Below are 6,044 nucleotides of genomic sequence, written 5' to 3'. Positions count from 1 at the left end.
AGAGAAATTTAAGAGAATATTGCTGCATAAGGCACATTGTATTGTATTGTACATTTATACTTCTATTCATTAAATTCTGTGTGGAGGTTCTGGGAAAAACATATAAAACAATCACAAATCTGATTGTCTTGCTTCAAAAGAGAGCATTCAGAATCAAAAACAGATCTAATTATGGCCAACCAACAAGCACATTATTGATAAATTCACGCAAACTCATATACACTGAAGTTGTCGATTTCAAATTACATCACTGATGTACAAAGCATACATGTTGCCAGACTGTATCCAGAGGTTGTTCCAAATAAGAGAATGTCAATATGAACAGAGAACGAACTGTATATTCACAAAAAACAAGACCAGAACAAATGTAAAACAGATTATATGTCCCAGTATGTGGAGTACATTTGTTGAGTGATTTAGAAACAGAAGTCTGAACACCAGAGTGTACATACAATGAGTTTGAGGTTTTTAAAAATGTGTATATGCTTAGTTGCTGTTCTTTTATTGCTCTGTGTAATATAAAGGCAGCTGACAAAACATAATGTTAATAATAATGTTAAAAGAGGTAGGTGTAATAAGCTGAGGCTTCAGCCTACACCTTTCAGTCGTGTTTTGATTATTTGTTTTATTTCTCATGCTTTTGTTTGATGTGATTTCTGAAGCTAGAGAAACAGTAAGTTAATGTTAATTGATTGTCTATCTACCAGTTTATTTGCATTCTATAAGATGAAAAAATGACCGAAATTAACTAGAGCCATAAATAGTGAATGAAGCCACTGTGCCCTCATTCATTTGTTTGTGGACTATCATTTTGAAGCCTTGAGTTTGGCATTAAGTCATTATCTTGTTTAGTAGGAGCCAGATGTGACAATATATGGATGAAAGAGTGAAACTGGGTAAGATAATGACTGGATCATACTGAGAACCAGAGGAAATGTCATGGGTAGTGATTTGTCAGTCATAAGGTACATACCCTACTTTATCATCTCTAATACATAAATGGGACCAAAATGAACATCATGCTGTATTGACAAAGACTTGAAACTAGAGACTAAGACCATTAACTCATGAGGAAACTGTTTATTGAGGTAATAAATCAAGTTAGAGGTAAGGTCATAATCTCATAAGCTGATATAATGTAAGATCACGAGTTACCCTGTCCAGGAGGTACTGGACCAGCTCTCTGTTGAAAGGGTCATTTACCTGAAGCTACAAGGTGTTGCTGTAATAGGAATTATCTAGGGACTATGTAAGCTGCTGGAGAGGAGACACACCTAGCCTCTAACTGCTACCGGACGTCCAAATGACTGAAAAGCCCATAAGTCAGATACAGTCACCAGCCATGCCTGTTAAAGGCAGCTCTCCTCTAAATGATCCGGGGACATGGTATGGTGCCAGGACTATTCCCTAGGGCCAACCATACAGCTCAATCTTATTTTAATTACTATCAATCATTATCAAAAATACCCGTTGCTAAAATTCTCAAAAAGATAAATAATAAAATTCATTCTGAAGAGCTCAGGCTGGTTGAAATAAGAGATGTAGTAGAGAGTGAGAGGGATGTTGAGTGATTTAGAAACAGAAGTCTGAACACCAGAGTGTACATACAATGAGTTTGAGGTTTTTGTATTGTATCAAATGTGTTGATATGGTTGAAGTAAGAGTAGAGAGTGAGAGGGATGGGCCTCTGGCCAGTATGCCTTTCAGTTACTGCCGAAAGTCCAAGTTTCTGTGGCAACTCATGACCAAGGTCCAAGGTTCTCCTTTTTGCTCTCATTATGACATTTCAACTTCTCAGCCTCATTTGTTAGTTTCATTTTTTAATCAAATGTTAACTTCATCTTAACTTTATTCTGATTGTGATAACAATCATTAACATTTGACTGCCAATACAACACACAATAGCAGAGCTGTTATATATTACGTAATTAATGGGAAATAATGCAGGTTTCAGGCGCTTCTGGACAGGTTCACTTTTAAGACCTGGTGGCTGGGACCACTATTTCTTATACTGTCTATGAAGCGACAACATTTTGTGGTTTCTTATGTTCGACATGTTGATACAGACAATTATGATTATGAGTATATATATATATATATATATATATATATATATATATATATATATATATATATATATATATAAAGCTGCTCCTGGACTAAATCCTCATTGTTTCTACTGAATGTGAAGTTCAACAATCGTCTGGTTTTTGTCCACAAACTTAATATGAGCAACATAACAGCCAGAACAGATTCAAACCAAGAGGTGACTCCCAGCCCAACTCTTGAGAAAAAATATATCTTTACACCTGTGAGTTTTTCACCACACGACAAAATAATGCCACAAATTGAAATCCACGAAGGCACAAATGATAATTTGTGCTCACAACTCCAGTTTGTAGCAAATGCAATTGTGCACAGAAAGTAAATATTGCAAATATTCAACTTCTTCAAAAAATGGCACATTTTCAAGTCTCTTAAAAACTGAAAAAGTATAATATATTTATCAATAATTTCACACAAAAGGTTATGACAATAGATGACTATTGACAAAGTCCATTGGGATAAGGATATGTCTTAATAAGCTTATACAACTGCCTAAGTCACTCTGTCTTGTGACTTGGACAAAATAAAACAGCCTTTGACATAGACCATTATACTACAGGGGTGGGATCACATGAACTGCTCAACTGAGGATGTATGTGATTTTACCAGAGGTGGCCAACATCATGAAGAGCGGATTTCGGCAATATGTAATATTGTATCTGGATAATCTCATACAACTGGCCTGCTCTTAGCATTGATCGCATATTTAATGTATTATACAACTGTGTTCCTTCCGTGTCCTTTGGGTGTGGTACAGACTTTTTAATCTGCTTTAGGCTGCCTACCTGACTTTTTAGATGAATGATTTGATATCAACCAGGATGCACTGGGAAACAAACAAATTATTAGTGCTGACCCACAAGGATAGTGGTCATATGTGTGAGAATATTTCACAACTTAATTCAATAGAAAATGTCAATAAAGTACAGAGGGAGCTCCAGATTGTATTAAACTCACTTGAAAATCTGGATTAAAGAAAAAAAAAGAGGATATCTAACACATCCTTATTCGAGTAAAATTATTTCACAGTTTGACAATATACACCCTCAGTCAGTTTAATTAGCACTGAGCCATGTGAACTGTGCAGCATTGATGCAAGGCTGAAGATAGTTCCTGCCTCTGCATGTGTAAATCTCTTATTGTATTGATGACATGTCTGCAGTGCTAGCAGACTCCCCATAATGACATTGATTCATCCTGAACCACACTAATCAATTAATCAAAGAGCTGTAGATCGACTGACCAGTTTCATGGGGTGTGACAACATACAGCTCAGTTTGGAGGCTGTGGAAATATACCGATACAACAAGTGGAGTAAGTAATTTAACTCCAAAAACAAACTGTATATCACTTAGGGGTGTAATAGTACACAGAAATCATGGTTCAGTTCACCTCCCAGTTTGTGTTTTCCTTTCAATATTTTTTCAACAGAGAGCAGCACAAGTGTCAACGACAGAGACAATTCTCCTGCTAGGAGCAGAGATAGCACATTGTCGACTGTACGTGTGAAAACAAAAGAATGATGAAAAAAAAAAATCATACATCTTCTTTTCTTCTTATGAACTTGGTAATTCAGAGTAAAGCAAAAAAAAAGGAAAAAGGAGGAGTATTTTAATTAGTTCACCCTCGGCTGTGTTGAAATATCCAAAGCAATGAAACCAAATGTTTCCAAATGTTGGAGCAATGCCGGTGCACCATCCTTGTCTTATCCACAACTCTCTCTGTTGCTGTTGTTGTTGACCTAGAACCCAAATTCAAACTGATTTAAAGGATGCAGGTTCCAGAGTTGAATTTGTGCTCACCGTAGTGTGAATGACTCACACAGATCTCTTGTGGTGCTAACTTCTGCACATGTTGCTAATGGTGTGCAGCTAAAAGATTCCACATGGAAATTGTGGCTGTGAACATTTGTTTTGCATTGTTTCTGTCAATCTACAGACGGGATACTCTACATGTGGCAGCGCGCACCAGATCATGACACCTGTACCATGATGATTCACAAAAAATATGTTTGTTTGTATATGACAGCTTTGCAACAGCCAATATGTTTTTGGAGAAATTTAATTTTTGTAATCAACATGATGAGGAAATGTTTTAATATAGTCGGTCCTACAATACAATATCTCTTATAGGGGTGATTCTCAAACCTCTCAAACCTCAAAAGTTAATTAATTGAATGAATGAAAACATGCAAGATAGCTGGACCAGAATCAGATCACTCTCTGTTTGCTTGGAGTTTTAACACCATCCTCTTGTGAAGAATGTCTCCATTTAATTGCCACCATATCATCCTGACCTTGTATCGGACATCCTGATTCTTATCAAAGATCCTTGATATTTTCTAGGGTAGGCCTCTGATATAACCTGGTAAACAAGTCGATGTTCACACGGAAATTGGACCGGTAATGTGATATGTTGTTAGATAACACCATGCCCAGCAGGTGTCTGGCCTGAGCCACTTCATGCGACTTATGTTAGATAAAAAGAGCAGTGGCATTTTAACAATCTCAAATTGTATCACATTGATGATGATGTGGATTGTCATTTTGACATCTCAACTGCAAACCAACAGCACTTCAGGAATTCCTGTCAGTTAATGCTAAAAGATCATCAACAGCACAAAGCAGAGATACCATCATGTTGTCATTAAAGGGCTGTCTCTGGACCTGCAGAGCAGCTGAAGATCACAAAGGCCAAGTAAGAGCGTGCACCTTTGTTGTGATTCAAGGCCCACATTGAATGTGCTAGACCTCATGGTGAGAATGAATGTAGCAGCCAGGAATTAATGGCTTGCATTAGAAACCAATGGTCTCACTCCACTACTCACATAGCCTCAGGGAGCATTGTCAGATTCTTTTATACATCTATGAAACACATGTAGGCCCAATTAATACTTTCTTTGACACCACGGCCATCTGTGAGAGGTTAAAACGCTGCTTCTTGAAAGACATCCTCACTGTTTCTCTCCGTTTTTTCACTGTACAAAACTGGATTTACATTAATGTGAAGTTATTATAACTCTGGTGCGGGAACAAGACCGAGCCCCCCTCAACACCTCTTGGCCCTGCTAATTCAACCACCTGTGAGTACCTCGGTGAGTCTAACTGTGGAAAGAACCTTTTTTGTTCTTAGGCTTAATACTTACATTTTTGTTTTTATAAATAGTGAAAAAAACAAATGCTCCAAATAATAATAATAATAATAATAATAATAATTATAATAATTATAATAATTATAATAATAAACAATATTACCAAAAATACAAATGTGCACATATACATTATTTTTAGTCTGACAGAGTGACAGACATGCTGTTAATCCATCCCAACAATCCAAGGATTGCAACCTATCAGGTCTGTGTATGAGTATACTGTGTTAGTATATTCTGACTTTATTAGAGACACTAGAGACAGGGTTAGGCATATTGTCATTGAGCAGAGGAATACTGAGGTTTCTTTTTGTTGTATGCTGCATGTACTAATGGTAGATATGATACATTGTGGCACTATTTCTAGTAATTCCTAAAAGGCCCCCCAAAAAATAATAATTGCAGGTAGACTACCGAGACAGATTCCAGAGGGAGAACACTTATTTTAAGGACTTGAGGGACTGAAGTTGCAAACGTGGGATTCAGTACGTATTTCACATGTCATTTATATAAAAATGACATAACCACCAGTCTTGTTGCACTACTATAACTGCCATCATAACAAAATCAAAATGGACAGCAGCTTTGTTGAATAAGCATGCACATCCTTAACTTCAGGCTTTAACATTTTTCCATTTCTAAAACTTTCACACATCTGAGCTGAGACCTTTTTTTGTTCAACTTCCAACGCAGAATCTGAACCACCTAAAGGCATGATTTGTGCAAAAGAAGATTTTTTTCCCTTTCATATCAAACAGGTTGAGGCTGATAACCCAGACATTAAATTAGT

Source organism: Sparus aurata, chromosome 16 (assembly GCF_900880675.1).
Source record: "Sparus aurata chromosome 16, fSpaAur1.1, whole genome shotgun sequence".
In the NCBI taxonomy this organism is placed as follows: Eukaryota; Metazoa; Chordata; class Actinopteri; order Spariformes; family Sparidae; genus Sparus; species Sparus aurata.
The sequence above is the reverse complement of the archived record's forward strand: the minus strand, read 5'-3'. Positions refer to the sequence as shown.